General features: G+C 42.1%; 1 long non-coding RNA gene across 3 annotated transcripts; it reads left to right on the forward strand.

Annotated features, from left to right (window-relative positions):
- Positions 1-314: 314 nt before the first annotated feature.
- Positions 315-15,587, forward strand: LOC121109896. 3 transcript variants are annotated; one of them, XR_005857697.1, is made up of 4 exons: positions 315-4,687; positions 10,816-10,953; positions 12,384-12,566; positions 15,434-15,587. It is a non-coding gene; the product is annotated as an uncharacterized LOC121109896 (long non-coding RNA). The 3 variants fall into 3 exon arrangements; XR_005857698.1 differs by lacking the exon at positions 15,434-15,587 and adding an exon at positions 14,464-15,423; XR_005857696.2 differs by lacking the exon at positions 15,434-15,587 and having other exon boundaries at positions 12,384-13,622.
- The last annotated feature ends 2,271 nt before the right edge of the window (positions 15,588-17,858 follow it).

Consider the following 17,858-nt stretch of genomic DNA (forward strand, 5'->3'; position numbering starts at 1 on the left):
AAACAGAGATTGCATTCCAGCGGTTAAACCACTTCCTCAGTCAGGTTAGATCTGTGCACTGAGTGGAACATGAGCCCAGGCCAGTGACAACTTATTTATATATGACAGAGGTGTGTTAGCAAAAGAGATTGTGATCACTGTAGTCACCCAAATCATTTACAACCGTGTGGTTTTGAAGTGCTCCAGGAAAGAAAGAAAGAAAAAGGAAGGAGAGGAGAGGAGAGGAGAGGAGAGGAGAGGAGAGGAGAGGAGAGGAGAGGAGAGGAGAGGAGAGGAGAGGAGAGGAGAGGAGAGGAGAGGAGAGGAGAGGAGAGGAGAGGAGAGGAGAGGAGAGGAGAGGAGAGGAGAGGAGAGGTCAAGACCCTCGGGAAGAAGCTTCTGGAAGGAACAGAGCTGAGATCTGTGATAGCTTGTGAAAGCTCTGTTTACTCATCTGTGGCAAAGAGGAGGCTTTTTAAAATCTCAAGAAAGTGGAATGTGCTCTAGATTTGTCCTTCCCATTCTGAGGGTTAAATTTGCATTTCTCTTAACGTCTCTCCAGCTAACATGCAAATGACTTCCATGTGTCACTATTTTTTTCCTTTAAAAATAGTTTGAGTTTCTTCAAAATTATGTTCAGTATTCAGAATATACCTCCAAAACATTCCAAAACTCTTGAATGCTGTTTTAATTTCTTCATAGCATGGTTCTTGAGTTAAAAGACCTACCCTGTTCGTTCTTCAATGCTGAAGAACAGCAGTCTCCCTCTATGCAGCCAGTGTCTTAAACCTCAAATACCTTTCTGAGCTTTAGATGGGTTATTTCACATTTCTGTTACGTAGACAAAGAAACTGGGAGTGAGATGAAGCGGCTTTGTGGAGAGCACAGGGAAGGTCAGTTCTCAGTTCAAGTTGGATCCCTAGGGCTGTCATCTCACAGGCCTGGTTTCTAATCTCAGCAAAACACCGCCAGTCAGGCTGTCTTTTTGGCTGCTTTGCCCATAGCCTGTTGGGTGATCTCAGGAATATTTGGCAGAGGGATATGGAGGTTACGTTTCTGTATTTTTGTAGGCGCTTGCGGGAGAGATGAGGGAAATGCAGGAAGAATTGAGACACTCTCTGCTCCCAGAGGCAGCCGAGGCTCAGCCAGGCCTCCCGCACTGTCTAACGGGTGCTGTTGGGTCCAGGCAGGCAGGCAGGAGGTATGGAGAGGAGACAAACCTGGAGACAATAAAAGCAATAACTAAGAAGCCGGAGCTAGGAATGCAGCAGTGGGCTGAAGATCTTGCAGGGTCCTGTGTTGATGGGGAGGAGTTGGGAGAGTGGCACAGTGGGACAGATAGAAGGTACAGGGATGGAACTGCTAGGGAAGTGTAGGGCATGGTGCAGGGCCCACTGGTTCTGCTGTCCGTGGGAGAATTTATACATTAGGAGCTCTTAATACCATTCATAGAAATAGGGAGGAAGACGGGGATGGCAGGGAATAGTTTTGTTTCCTTTCGTGCTAAAGTGGGATTTCAATGAAAGGCACAAGATCACATTCAGGGCCAATAGAGCTTTGCAGGCACTTTCACCAAGAATGTTTTTATTTCTTTGAAGATGAGATTACTAGATTCTGTCAGAGCTGTTTGTCTCCATGGTAGCAGAGCAGGCTATGGAGGGGACAAATGCAAACCCACGTTTTTACTTCATCTAATGCTGTTTTCTTAGGACTTGCCTACACTGAGATGCTTAGGAATGTTAAATGAAATAAACTAATGAACATATGCTTGGTTGCATTAAACTGCTATATGGACGCAGTCATTCGTTGTAACATTGTAACTATGTCTTAGCCTGCTGTGCAATAAAACTGCCTTTCTTCTGAATATAATAAAGCCTCACTTATGTACATTGACTAGTTAATTTGTCTTGACTAGACATTTTCCTTAGTGTCCCCATGTAAATGATGCATTAAGTGAAGACTGTACTGAGACCACATTGTTGGGCAACGAAGATCCCAAACTTAGCTGCGAATGTTGTTAGGATGTGATAGGACCAGGCACCAAATTCTCCTTAGGAAGCCCTTGTTAACACAAACCTAAAAATATCTTCTTCTTGATGCAAACAGTCAGATCTATTATAAGGCATTTCAATCTGCCTTTTTGAAAAAGTTTATAGTGAGGCAATTCCAGAAATATTTGGAGGCTTCATATTTCCTTGATCCCAGCCAAATTGGTTTCAGGCCTCATTATGGTACGGAAACTATAAGACTGTCTGTCTTATTAGCTTACTGGCAATAGCCAAAGACTGAGTTTATACATCAATTATCTTGAAAAAACAGAGTCGTGGATTTCTGGGACATCCGTGGTAGACAAATATACTTCATCGGCACATATGCTTCACAAATATACTGGCACTTCTTTCAGTATCAAAGGTCATGGTGAAAATGACAGCTGATCTCATGTTACAGGATTTCTTGTTTGATGAATGACAAGGTAGAATGAATACGGAGTCTCATCAAGACAATGTTATAGAAATGACTTCACTAATCGGCGGAGCTCACCATTTCCTATTTTGTTATCATAGGGATAAAATGTGATTTTGAGTGTCTTAAATACTTGCATTTCATTTGGACCTGTATTGGAAAATAGAAAAAGCTGCAAAGATGTTTTGCTAGCAATCACAGCTATTGGTACTCCATCTTAGAAATCAAAAAGGGGTGTGTTGCCCACAAGAACAAGAAATAGAGTCATTGATATCTTCAGTCAGATAATGCTTTTTCATGCTTTTCATATATGTAGAACCTACCTGTCTGTATTGAAAGGAGCATGCCTATAGGATGGTAAGTATAGGTAATGCCTTTGTTTGTAAGTGAGGGCTGATTTGAGTTCTGAAATTGATGAGGGAACAAGAGGTAGCAAAGAGAAAGCTCTGGGGAAACTTCATTGCAGCTTTCCACTACTTGAAGGGACCTTACAAGCTGGATGGGGACCGACTTTTAACATGATCTATTAGTGACAGGACAAGGGGGAATGGCTTTAAACTAGGAAGGGAGATTTAGGTTAGGTGTTAGGAAGAAGTTTTTACTCAGAATGCAGTGAGGCACTGGGACAGGTTGCACAGAGAGGCTGTGGTGCCCCATCCCTGGAGGCACTCAAGGCCAGGAGGGGTGGGGCCCTGGGCAGCTGAGCTGGTGAGAGGCAGCCCTGAACATGGCAGGAGAATGGAACTGGATGGACTTGGAGGTCTCTTCCAACCCGAACCATTCCGTGATTCCATGATTCCAGGGATCTGTAAAAACTCATGCGAGTTATGCCTGTCTGGACCTGGATAATACATTATATTCCTGAAACAAAATGTTCCTCTAACCCTTAAAGAATGTAAAATGAGAGGTAGAGAGGGAATCAATGAAAATATGATTGGTATCTCTAAATCAGAGCAGAACTTTATGGATTTTGATTGTTCTTTTCCCAAATTATTACCTGCACTCTAGAAACAGAAGGATTCTTTTTTCTTTTGCTACTACTTAAAGGGATAGTTCCTCAACACATAGCTGACACTGACATATTGAAAGTAAATTGTTAAAAAGGGAAGATTTCAGCTAAAATAAATCAGTTGTATTGGAAACAGCGAAGCAGAATTAGTAAGAGATGCATTATGCACTGAGGCCACCTACTGGGCATTCTTGAATTAGCAGAGAAAATGGTCGCAAAAATGTAATAACCAGTTGGCCAAAGTGCAAAACAAAGTAAGAGCACTATTTTACTCTATAGAAAGAAGAGAGGAAAAAAAGATATTATGTGTGTGCTATGGAAACTCAGAATTTTTTATCTGAACCAGTCAAAAGAAACGACTTCTTATGGAGATGTTTTTAAATACAAACAAACAAACCAACTTTAAAACAACCAATTGGGAAGCTTTAAGGTGCTCCCAGCCAAACTGACTGTTAGAGTTTATTTATGATGGTGTGGCAAGAAAAGCGCATTTTTATTTCATGAAATCTGGTCAAGATATTAGAAATAATATCTAATTATATACCTGAGTGATTCCTGTTAACTTTATCATTCAAATGAATTTACTCTCTGAATGCGTTATTGGCAAATTAAGATAGTCTGTTTCTGGTTGTTTTGTAAATGAACAGAAATGGAGAATACAGAACTCAGAAGCTTATTTCATAATCAGAAATTACAACATAGGCATGGGACAGGCATGGCTACACGAATGGAGAGAAACCTGTGTGAAACACATACCGCCTGGACAGATGGTAGGGGAGAAGCATGATTTGTCACTGAGAGCATCTGGGCAGTGCCCTGTGCTTACTCATGCTGAAACTTCAGAAGTGGCTACAAGCACTATCAAGGCTGCTGTATAGTTTTCCAGGCTCTTTGCAGCAGATTTATGGCCAGTAAACTTGGCTTCAAAATTACAGGGATGTATTCAATTTTTTTTTTTTTTCTGGCTTCAGAATGTTGCTGATCTTCTGTGTACATTTTTTTTTTCCTTCAGAAAAGTTTCCAGTTCCCAGGGAATGGTTTGTGGATTTATTGATCTTTTTTTCTGCATTTTTCCCTGCACTGTTTTTCAACTGGTTTGCAAAAGCAAATCTAACTTTTGATGTATATGGTATTTACTGAAACCAACTGTCAAAGATATTACATAGCTGTAGTCTCGTAAAGCATAACCAAATACAGCCACAAGCTCACCTAGAGGATTTTCGCATCCTGGATCAGGTAAATAACAGTTTGTAGTGATGGTTAACAACTGTCTGCTCTCTCATCATGAGACTGGCAATTCATACCATGTTTGACTTCACACAATTTATGTGGCAAATCCATTCTTTGTTTAAAAAGATGGTTGTAGCATGGATGAATATAATCAAATTGTTAGGAATCTGATTGTCAGAAAGCTACTTTTTTTTTTGGCACCAGAGATGTGAGAAAATGTTGTTTGTTTCTTATTGTGAACCATTTTCCGTACAGTTGTTAGTTAAAAGCAGGGACATATGAGGTCTGCAATAAGTCATCCCTGACTGGTTTCCTGATGTGTATCCTGTCTAAATCAGATCATAATTGCAGACTCATCTCTTAATTCACATTCCTTTCATCTGAACTTTGTGAACAAATTCCACTCTGTGTATGAATTTGTGGCAGAAAATGTAACTTGTCCATTTTTATGGACCCAAAGACATGTTTTTGTATCAGTAGATGGATGCTTAGGTACAGGCTGAGTAGCAGCCCTGCTGGAAAAGACCTGGATGTTAGAGTGGACAAATGTGAATTAAATACGAGTCAGGACTGGGTTCTGGCTGATTAGGGAAACGACATAATGGACTACAGTAAGAAGGAGCATGGTCAGCATGTTGTGGAAAGCTGCTGTCCTGACCTATTCACAAGGCAACCATGGACTGTGGCCTAGGATGAACATTAGGAAAAACTTATTTATTAGTCTTGATAGCAGCACTGGAGAGTGATACCGGGGAGGCTGTGGTATCCTGACTTTTAAGGCCAATAAGTAACCAAAGCCCTGGCTGATCAGGTAGTGTTGAATGTAGCCCAGTTTGGGAAGGAAGTTGAGTTACAGACCTCCAGAAATACCTTGCAGCCAACATGTGTGTGAGTCTGGGATAGGTCCTGTGAAAAAGAAAAGAGAACTCCGCCTGCCCGAAAAGAAAGCTGACAAAGTTCAGCTGCACTTAGTACAGCCCGTGAGTATTTTTCATGTGCTTTGGGAATTATTCCAAAGACGGTGACATCACTCACACAACTCTGGACCGCGTAGCGGTTGCAAACAATTACTTCTATCACTGGCTGTCGATGGATGTCTACAGGGCACAAATTTAAAACAGCGATGGCTATGGAGCTCTTACAGTCCTCTTCCCAGATTACTTGCTGATACACGCTCCATAAATAAGAACAGAAAATTCTCTGCCCTGTGTTTTTCTTAAACGATTCCGCAGTAAACATCCCGTGAGTCACAAGAAGGAAGTGATCAGTCACCACTGCTTTCTCCAGCTCCCTGGCACTCTGCAAAGATGCATCATACCTTGATTTTCCTCTTCATCCATCAGTGTCTGCATCCGTGCTAGTAAAGAAAACATCAGAGCCTGAGTACTCTTCCACAGCCGTCTATGATGTGGAGTTATTTGTATCCTGCCTGATGTGGTTTTTGTCTTCACCAGTCAGTACTTTCCCAAAGAAGGTGTGGCCATAGTTTTGAGGACATTGCAGGGCTGGAATGATTCCTTGAGGCCACCCCATTACTGAGAAAAAGATGCTCTAACTTTATAGATTTGAGCCGCTAGATACACTTATAATTTGTGTGATTGTTGCAACACAAAAATATCCAGAGTAGTATGTGCCAAGTAGAAGAATCTAGTTTCTTAGGTAAGTCACTGAACATAAAAATTGTTCTGTCAGTGGCAAACATCAAAGTATTGTTAATAGATTCAAGTACCATAAAAGCAGTTCATTCAGTGTCTGAGATTAGACCAAGAGCTTGCAGCTGTCCCTTTGATTAAAAACTAAGTGGAGTGATACACGTTTGTATCTACTGTGCACTGCATTTCTAGTACCATTCAATGTCTCCCAGACGTTTTACTGGATGAAACAACAAAGATTCTCTATTCACCTTCTTCCCCCACCTTAGATTTCTTGATAATCCCAGTTGTCTCCTCACCTGGTTTAGTCATCTTAAACTATTCTACCACTTTATAGAAAGGCCACTCTGTGATGTAAAATGATCATTTCTTGGTTTGTCTCTACATTTTCACTCCTGCCATACCCTTTCTTTCATACCCTCGTTATTCATTTTTTGTCTTGTTTAGTATTCATTTCCTCGTAAGTCATAGCATTTCCTTTCATTTGTTGTTTGTTATTCAACGCTGAGTTGATATTGTCATGTAACTATGTATTACATCTCTAACACCTCACTCCCTGGTTTTAATAGCTATTGTGAAGCCACCATTAGAATTCTATGCAAAGTTAGGAGTATTTTTTTTTTAATGTATCATTCTACATTTATTTACTTAACTGCAGTTTCCTCTGCTACTTTAGTACTTAGTCATTCAATCTCCTGAGGCTCTTCTGTGTTTCATTTCCAGTCCTCATTCTTACTTGTACAGAAGCATCCACAGCGAACCACATCACCTTCTGAGTCACAGCGTTGTACTCAGTTTGGATATGATGAACACCTTGGATGAGAGCACAGGTCCTGGAGATGCTCCCTGTAGTCTGTGACAGTTGGCATTTGTTCCTAGGTCTCCTATTTTCTTAAACACTCGTTAATGACACGAGGGCTTTTCCTCAGCCTTCGTCAGAACACTTTCTTTGATCCTGTCGGATGTCTTCTTGAATCTGGATAAGATTAAGTTTTTCTCCCTTGTCCATTTGATACTTCATTTCATCAAAGAAAGATGATCTGTCTCTGAGGCAGTGTGAGAGTTTTCCTAAACTATAGGAATTCCTACTTTTATTCTGTATTGTTGTTGTTCAGTCGTTTACAGAATACTGCCAATGTTTGTTGTATGCAGAGATACATTAATTGATATGAGTGGTAACGGACACTTGGAAACATGTATAAAAAAATGTTTCTGGAATATATAATAGTTTTTTTTCTTTGTTTGCTTTAATAATCCTATGACAGAATTGCAACAATGTATACATTGGACAGCTATAATTCACAGTTTCCTCAGTCAGGAAATATTACTGATGTAAGTTACATTTTCTCATCAAAAAATTCCTGAGTAGTTACACAGAGGCAACTACTCACTAGTAAACAGATTTTTCCTAGTAAGTAACAGACCTTTTCCTGTTCCTTTGCAGTGAAGATACACAAAGTGTAGAGCAATGCTAAAGAATATCTGTTTTGAGCTGACATTTGTGCTGTGCTGTGAATAAGAAAGATAAGGACACTCGTGGCTGAAAAACAAAATGGAAAAATAAATCCTGGGAGGCTCATTGTGTTTAACAGTTCGAGTCACTAAATCTTCAGTGTTAGTTATGATCAGTTAGCTGTAGAAAATCACATGGTAGACAATACAAAACTCTGGTCTTGACCTCATGACAGCACACTGTGCGTTCTAACAAGCCAGCATCTGCTCTACGGAAGAAGTACGTGGGATTACTTGACTGAGGCTTCGCCACTGACCTACAGAGCCTTTAGCTTGACTGGCTAAATGCCACTTCCATTAATAGAAATGAGTTCCTGTAAAGAACTAGCCTTCTCCAGCATCTTTCCACAGCACGTGTGATGGCCAACAATAAAAATATCTTGCTTCCTCCAAAAGAGGTAGGCAGGATGCTGGAGAACACTCTAAGCTGCTTCGAGTCCATTCTGAAGGTTTGTGGTAATGAGAAATTGCCAGATAGTATCAGACTGCTCACATGTGGAGTGCAAGAACAGCCTCTCTTGGATCTTTTTACCATCAGGCTAAACTGATCAGATGGCATAGGCTTAAGCCCTAGAAAAAGGTAGATAATGCACTGCTCTATCTGCTAGTCACTTCATACAAGAATGCTGCTGTTTCTGTCTTGTTGGCTCTGTACTTGGACAAAGTTAACCCAAGGATGAAAAACAGCTGTGTGAAACAGAACCCATGCAAGAATCATGAAGTGAGGAAAGCCTTTCTGAAGAGTGCAAAATGCGGTCTACTTTGGAGTTAGTCAATCCACATCTGTAATTGATCAACCAAATATATAATTTAGAAGTCCTTTTGCATTCCTTGATTGTGCATTCCTTGATTGTGCTAAGTTCGGACATAGCATTACCCATGAGTAATGCTTTCTATGAGCTTTCATTGGCTAGAAGACCCCATCCCATGCTGGCAGACAGTGACATGTTACTCAGTTATTCATGCTTCACTTGCTTCCTGGCTGGACTACAAGAGTCTGATATATTTGGTCACCAGACTTTTCAGCACTCAGAACAATTCACCTAGAATAAAAAGCCTTCAGCCATGCTGTTTATTTTAAGTGTATCAGACCTGTCCTCAGCTGTCTACAGTCCCTTCCAGAAAAAAAGTAAAAAGTAAGATTTGATCCTTCTCATCGCAGCAGGGTTTCCCCCAATAGCCAAAGAGCATCTAGAGCTTTGTGTTGACAACTACACTCATCTGTCCCTGCAGACCATGCCCTTTGCTCCCAATCTCCACCTCAGTAGGGGTAAATACTGTCATAAAAGTTGTCTGTTCAGGAAACAGAATGTTCTTGGAGACCACTCTGGGATTATGAAATGCAGTAAATACCTTGGTGTATAACAGCAGTCACAAATCTGACCCTCCATGCAAAGTACAGGACACATCTAGCAGACCTCCTCTAGCAAAAACACAGGGGCAACATAAGTATTTATAACCAAACCAATTCTACCAAAGGACAGCACTTCACTGCCTAAGCGTCTTTCCTTGGGAAGAAGACGAGAGAACAAACAGCATATGCAGCAAGCAAGTAGTCATGCTGTTTAATGTACTTTGGAGTGATTCTCTAATGCCATGCTAATGACAGAAGTACAAAGAGCTCTTGCAAAGCTGAGCAGAAAGGTGCTTCTTTGAACAATATATTGATGGAGATGAGAAAGTATACGCTAGCTTTCCTTAAAACACATTTAGGTCTGCCATTTGAACACTTGCAATGCTGTCATAGGGTGGGACATACAGGCTGTGAGCACTCACTGTTTTTCTCTTGTTGATGGTTTTATGATTGAGACCTAAGACCTTGAAAAAAACACTCCGTTTTCTGCTGTTTCAGACCCAATATCCTTATTGAATGAACACTGGACTCCACTCCCTCTATCAGATGCGTTTGTTTTTGTTTTGTCAAGCTTACAGTTTTCTTATCAGTGGCAGGAGCTCTGAGACAAATTCAACAAAAACATCAGCACACAGACTAGAAAAGTAAATGTCGTATCAACTGTAAAACCCAATAATAATAATACAAATAATTGAAGATAGTGCCTGTATTTTTACTTTCTGCCTTTTACAAGAATTCATCTTCTTTTAACTTCTACCCCTTAAAAAGTACATAGAAGCTTTAAAACATTTATCATGCAAATTGCAGGGTGTTTCAGCGATAAATAGAGTTGTTTACACTTAAAAGAAAATGTGCAGTGGAACCAGTCTCAAAAAGCTGGTGACAGTTTCATGAAGGACTTGTGAGAGTAAGTTACTATTCCTATCTCATTCTTCCTCCTGTAAAAGTGAGTACGAGCTCTGTCTCTCTACAGAAGTACTTTTTAAAAGTGATCATATATCATGATATGGCCATAAAATGGGGCGTAGAAAGTTCCACACCAATATGCAAAGGAACTTCTTCACAGTAAGGGTGACAGAGCACTGGCACAGGCTGCCCAGGGAGGTTGTGAATATCTTCTCTGGAGATATTCAAGACCCTCCTGGATGCCTACCTGTGCAGCCTGCTGTAGGGGGCCTGCTTTGCAGGGGGGCTGGGCTCGATGATCTCTAAAGGTCCCTCTCAGCCTCTACAATTCTGTGATTCTGTGATTTTGTCCACTGCAGACATTGCCATGCAAACATGAGGCAGAACTGCCATTTGACAAGCTTTCTCTACAAAAATATCATTTCCTTCTCAACCAAAGTATAATTGTGCTCTCCCTTGTAACATTCACGGTTTGGCCGATAGTTTCCCAGCTTCATTTGTTTAGTTATCTTAACTCGTATGGAGTTTCACTGAGCAATAGAAACCAGACAGAAGATCACACTACTGGAGCCTTAGGCAGTAGGGAAAGTAACGAGCGTGGCCACCATTAATTGCAACTTATTTTCTTTTTTAAACTCTAAATTCCAGAGTCAGCACAGCATCTTTCCTGTCACACTTCTTGTTCTTTGCATGTTCTTTCCCTATCCCAGATTGCTGTACTGCGAAGCCTACAGCTTCTTGATGTCCTAGGAGCCACTCCATCACATTTGGATGCCATCTTGACTCTCCAGCTCCTTCATGTGTGCAACAGTTTGGAATGATGAAGCAGAGAGGTATGCTGGCAGGAGGTAAATACAGCTCATCTGTTGTCTGTTGCCCTTCCTAGAGGCAAGATGTTACTTTTGCAAGAGGCAGGCATCTATCTGCTACAGTTTTTGGAGATCAATAAAAGACTGAGACACTGGAAATCCGTTCCAGAAGTTGGCCAGAATAAGGTTTCTCTATTCTGGGATGAAAAATAAGTCAGATTGGGGTTGTCTTTTGTTAATTTTCTGCATCTAGAATAATGTGTGAACAGAACTAACATTCTTTGTATTCAAATGTGAAATTAATGTGCATGTTATTTGACCCTTTGCATAACTGTGTGCATATCTGCACACAATGACATGGAATTTACAGCTGAATGCCATAACCCAAGGAATTCCTCTTGTGATTTCTTTCCATCACACTCTAATTTGAGCAGTTCTGAGCAGTTACAAGTCACTGGAAAAGCACAAATGTTTAGAATACTTGAAAAGAAATTAAAAAAAGATAATTGATTATAGAGGCAAAGTTTTAAAACAACAAATCCTTTCTGAGAATATGTGTTTTATTTCTTATTTATATTTAATCAAATAAGAAAACTAGTTTTAAGAGAAGAAAGAAATCATAATTACCCCCAAATAGCATATTTTAAAGTCTTGTTTCATTCTGTATTTAACTGCATTCAAATATTTCATAGCACATTGTTTGAAGGCAGTTACCTAACAAAGTACACAGCTGTATACCCCATCAAACGGAAGGCAAGCAATCAGGAACAGGAAAAATTCTGTATTATTTACTGGCAAATAGAGTACACAGTTTGCACGCTTTGCACAGAGATTAATTGAAAATAACCTTGTCTGAAAGTATTTTTGACTGTTTTACACACAGCATGTAAGTACATTCTAAAATCATTTATTTTCTTTTATTGTTGTGTAAGGATGAGCTACGATTTTGAGCTGTGTCAGTTTTGATGTCGGGCACAATGTGAATTATGTGCTTTTTGAAAAATATTTGATAGAACTGCATGTGTGAAAGAATAAAGAGCAATTTTCACAGTAACATTTTGTTTAACAGATATCGAGAATAACAGCTAGAAAATGTTGAATATCACACACAGAATATTACCTAAAGAAAGAGTAAACCGAACTAACTCACTAATTCTGATAGTAACGTGGGAAGATCAGATTCCTGTTATACAGCTTTCTAAAGCTATGCAGTTTCAGTACTCTCCTTCCTGAACATTGTTGTTATTTAGCTGGTGGAAAATCCCAAAGTAAGTCGGAATGAGCATCATTGTTTTCCTAGGTGCAAAACTGCAGAGTTAAATACAGAATTTCTGTTAGCTCAATATCTTGTAGAAGTCACTGTGTCTTTCCTTATCCCCTGCAATTCAACGCAAAATTAAAATGGTGAAGTCATACCTCATGAGTGCTTCTTCATACCTCTGAGTTTGTTTTCATTTTATGCTTGTAAGGTGGCAGAAGAAGCAACAAAAGTAGATGGAATCATATGACCAAGAAAACAAGCTGATGAAGTCGTAGAAATTGATCAATTGTTGGCACTGAAGATCTGCAGAGCCATTTACTTTCAGTCTTTTCTCATTCATTGAATGAATCTTCAACAAACCAATTAAATTCATTCAGCGAAAGATGGCAAGGTAAATGGAAGATTGGTGCTGCTTCTGAAGATGCCAACCTGAGGAGCCATGGTTACACAGCCCTGAGCACATAACGTTCCCAGCACTAACAGCATCTAAAAAACCCTTAATTATTTCTAAAAAAATAAACCAAAACAAACTTTAATTGACGATACCTTTATTAATATAAAGTTATCACAATACTCTCTTTAGATATTTCCTTAATACTCGCTGTTGAGCAATAGATTTAATGATGCTTTTGTATTTTTGACACAGTTCTTTGTGATGTATTTCACATTCTCACATTGCACGTGAAGAAGCCCTCACTTAAAGTGAGGCGTTGGGTGGGCAGAGCAGGCAGCAATAGAGGCTTCAGAAACGGGGAATTGTTGTTTCTCACTCTGAGGGCATTTTGCCAGAGAATTCTGCTTGAGACTCATGGAAATTCTTGGACTAAACGTATGCGTGCATGGGGCTGGAAAAATATATACGAAGCGTGTGTTTCTATAGGAGTCCTATTCACCTAAAACATAACAAGATTTAAAAACACTTCTTGCAAATCAGATTGAAAATGACTGTGGGCTTCACAGCCTGTCTTCTTGCACATTTTTACTAGATTTGTAGCCATCGATATTTGCTGGTTGATGCTTGGCAGAGAGAAGAAAGAGACCATGAAGAGAAAGGACACATTCTTAAGTGTTTAAGTAAAAACGTGCACGCGTTTTTCCACTTAAACTTCAACTGTGATCTTTCTGGTGGTGTGCTCTGTGTCTAAAATAGCAAATGAAAAGGAGCAGCTGATAAAACAAGAGATGTGGATCTCAAACGAGTGCGAAGTTTGTCGTTAGTTCGTTCCTTTAGAAAAAGCTATTTCCGTATTGATTCTCCAGTCTCGCAGTTTCCTCTCAATAAAATATGTACGAACAGCTGCAGACATTGTGAGACTTTAACAATGAATAAATAACACTTCTGCAGCACTACTACCAGAGCCCGATGAAATTTATATGACTTTCTCCCACAGTAACCGACTTGTTCAGGAGTTTACTAACTCATGCTATGTATAAATATTCTGACTTCTGCCTTTGTAAGTGCATGCCTAATGCGCGCCAGCTGAAGGCGGCTCTCCGTGATGTTTCCTGCAGCGATACAGACGCTGTGCTGGGAAGGCAGACGGTTCGTGCACTCACATACACAGGGAGGGCTCAAAGTCTCAGCAATCTCTCTTCGGTCTGTCTGCCTTCTTCGAGCTCCTTTTCTTTGGGCTGTTCTCTGGATGTGTGGGGAATGCATTCCTCCAACTGTGATTGATAGTGTTGAGCATATTCATTAAATTCAATACGCTAAAGCTCGTGGCTGATGAGTAGTACTGCTGGGACAGCCTGACAGCACCTGGTACATATCAACATTACCTGAGCGGGCAATTGCAGAGGATGCCAGAGTTCCTGGGAAAGCCCTTTCTCTTTGTTGTGCTACATGATGCGCATCAGGAGCTGTAACGCGCTGTGAAATCCTCATGCCTTCAACTGGAAATTGAAGTAAAAGCATGAAGAATTACAAAGCTATTTGATGGGGTGTTCAAACTGGATCTAATTTGATTGGGAGAAAGGGCTTATTCTTCAAGACTGGAGCAGACAGGTAGTGTACAAAGTGTACATTGCCTACGGCCACAGCCACATAGTGGGTGTCTGTGCCCGGGAGAGCTGCACATTAGTTCCACGCTATCTGCATGGTCGTTGTGGCTTGGATCTGACAGTAAAGTATATCCACATACTGTACAGAGAGTGTCAGAGCCTACAGATGACTGCATATGTCTCAGTGACTGACCTTCTCAGGCAGGTGCACAAAAGCACTGCTATCTGCACGAGGATGTATTTTCCTTTTGTTTCTGAGGATTTTGTAAAGCAGCTCTTCTCCACAGGAAGCTTCATCTGCATCAGGAGAAGCAAGAACAAAGCTTTCCTGAGCACCAGGCATGGACCACAGGGACGTCACTGTCTTTCAGCACGGCTCTGTGTCCTGGATCTCCTTGTGTTTATAGCAGGTGAAAATCTCACATCAGGACACCTCAGTGTAGAATCCATTGGGTACTTGCATTGGAATAAGAATGATAGGAATTGACTCTTGCAGTAGAGCCTACATACATGACGTTACAGTGCAGTGATTTGTTTCTTGGTCACGTCTTAGAGGATACTATTTCTGTTATGTGTTCATGACTGTATCTTCACAGTTAGCACAGTTGATGCTCAGAGCTTTCCTTCCTTGTTTCCTTCATATTGTTCTGTGCTCATCCTTCTCTTCCCTCCGCACACACCAAGCAGTCTCATCTGCTGCTGGTATTTCATGTCACCAAGGACTGTCACCTGGCTCTGAACTGTGTCTAATCTTGCAGATTCCCGAGCATTCTGGGCATATCTTTTTAAATATCTTGCTGCACTTCAAATGTGGCTTTTGTAACAATTTTCCCTTTTGATTCCACTCTTGTGCTCAGACTTTTCTTTTTGCCAGGCTGGCGGTTTATTGGGGTATTATTAAGGCTGTCCTCAAACACATCAGGGAGGGAATAGAAGAACAGTGCCAGGAACACAAACGGCTATGAGTTACTTTATAAGGTCTGCATGAGTTTCCTGACACAGAGAACAGTTTTCCAAATTCTTTCAGCCCACAAACATGAAAATTTCACTGAAACTCTGAAATATTCACAAAAAGGTGTTTTCAAGGTAAAGATGTTTTCATTCAGTAGAGGGCAGCTCCTGTCTGCACACAATTTCTATGGCACAGTAGTGACATTCAGGCAAGATCTTTGAAGCTATAGCTGCGATTGTGACCTTACAGGTCTATAATAGTCTGAGAGAAATCTGTTTCCTTTAAATTGTTTTCTTTCTGTACAGATCTATTCTGAATTTTATAAATGACCCCTCAGTGCTTTCCAGTGGTGAGTACTCTCATGGTAAGACTGAGTGCCTCACTTGGAAAGGGAAATAGAAACCACTGACAGCTGGGAAAGAGAGGAGAGGAGAGGAGAGGAGAGGAGAGGAGAGGAGAGGAGAGGAGAGGAGAGGAGAGGAGAGGAGAGGAGAGGAGAGGAGAGGAGAGGAGAGGAGAGGAGAGGAGAGGAGAGGAGAGGAGAGGAGAGGAGAGGAGAGGAGAGGAGAGGAGAGGAGAGGAGGGGAGGGGAGAGGAGGGGGGGGGAGGGGAGGGGGGGGGGAGGGGAGGGGAGGGGAGGGGAGGGGAGGGAAGGGAAGGGAAGGGAAGGGAAGGGAAGGGAAGGGAAGGGAAGGGAAGGGAAGGGAAGGGAAGGGAAGGGAAGGGAAGGGAAGGGAAGGGAAGGGAAGGGAAGGGAAGGGAAGGGAAGGGAAGGGAAGGGAAGGGAAGGGAAGGGAGGGGAAGGGAAGGGAAGGGAAGGGAAGGGAAGGGAAGGGAAGGGAAGGGAAGGGAAGGGAAGGGAAGGGAAGGGAAGGGAAGGGAAGGGAAGGGAAGGGAAGGGAAGGGAAGGGAAGGGAAGGGAAGGGAAGGGAAGGGAAGGGAAGGGAAGGGAAGGGAAGGGAAGGGAAGGGAAGGGAAGGGAAGGGAAGGGAAGGGAAGGGAAGGGAAGGGAAGGGAAGGGAAGGGAAGGGAAGGGAAGGGGAGAGAAGAGAAGAGAAGAGAAGAGAAGAGAAGAGAAGAGAAGAGAAGAGAAGAGAAGAGAAGAGAAGAGAAGAGAAGAGAAGAGAAGAGAAGAGAAGAGAAGAGAAGAGGAAAAGAAGAAAAGCAAAAAAGAGGAAAAGAGAAAAGGAGAATAAGTGAAAAAAGGAAAAAGGGAAAATGAAAACAAGGGAAAAAAGAAAAAAAAAGGAGACGAGAAAAAAGAGAAAAAAGGGAAAATGCAAAAAGAAAAAAGAGGGAAAGAGAAAAAGAAACGGAGAGAAGAAAAAGGAAAAGAGAGAAAATGAAGAAGTTAAAGGAAAAAGGAAAAGGAGAAAAAGAGGGGGAAAAGAAGTAGAAAAGAGGAAAGAAGGGAAAAAGGACACCCGCTCCGCTCTGGCTGCCGTAAGCCCCGCTGCGCCCTCCGCCTGCAGGGACCGCCGATTGCCCGAAGCGAAGCGAAGGAGGCGGCCGCGGGCGGCTCGCGGCTGTGTCCGTGGGGCTCTGCGTGAGTCCCGGCAGTTTTGCGCTGCACAGATGGGAGAAAATCTGTCTGATGTTGCGTGAAGAGATTACGTTAGTGGAAAATACCGGTTTAATAGAATCATATATGCAACTGGTGCATTTGTAATGAATAGAAAGCTGACGCCGTTAATGCAGCATTAACGCGGATTCAGCCCCTGGCACGGCCGCTGCAGCCACCTGCAGCGCTCCGAGCCCCGCGGCGGACGGGGCTGCCACCTGCAGGCGGCCGCGGGCTCCGCAGTCACACGGCCCCGCCGGAGCGGCACAAAGAACGGCTTCGGCAGGGCTTCGGTTCAGGGCTGCGGCGCCGAAAAGGCGCAAAAGTATCCTTCATCCCCTCAGTGTTATCGGATGATCACTGCCCGCCCTCTGTTCCAGATCGGCAGCGAATGGAACAGACTCCGGCACAAAGCCTCCGCTTGGGAAACCTGCTGCTCATCCCCGCTATCAGCCTGTTTCTTGAGTTTGTGGCACTGAGAATGCTGGGTGGAAACCCTCTATAGCATTTTTAGCCATTTTAGCAGACATTCAGGATACGGAATTCATTCCAATTTCCTCATTCGCTCATAGAAATTAATTGCTTTGGAGGGATCCTCTAGGATTAGAGTCAAGGCTGGATCAGGCCCTGGGCAACCCTCGCTGTGGTGCCCCTGTTCATTGCAGGTGAGTTGCACTAGATGGCCTTCAGAGGTGCCTTCCAACTCTAAGGATCCTGTGATTCTATGATTCATGCCTCCATAGAACAGTGGGGCAACCAAGCCAGTAGACTGAGTCTGCCGTCTCACCTTCAGTTGGCCAAGCCCAAGTGAGACGAAAAGCACTGACTGCCGTGGGACCACTCGGGTGAGAGAATACACATCAATATAAACGACTGCTGCACAGTCACATCTTCAGTAATACGTGCTGCAATTCTGTGTCACACACCTTGGATTTAAAGAAGTGCCATCGAGGAGTACTCCTGCTATTTAAGCTCAGGAGAGCACTTTGTAGCTGGTGGCGAAAAGGAAGATGTTGATGGTGAAAAGGAAGATGTTGATGGTGAAAAGGAAGATGTTTGTGTGTTAATAAACACACGGCCTCATAATATTTAGAAGTGAAAACTGGGAAAGGCTCTAATTGGTTTAAGTGGTCTTCTTCATCCTGTGATTTTGTGAGGAACGCGCTGTA

Source organism: Gallus gallus, chromosome 2 (genome assembly GCF_016699485.2).
Source record: "Gallus gallus isolate bGalGal1 chromosome 2, bGalGal1.mat.broiler.GRCg7b, whole genome shotgun sequence".
In the NCBI taxonomy this organism is placed as follows: Eukaryota; Metazoa; Chordata; class Aves; order Galliformes; family Phasianidae; genus Gallus; species Gallus gallus.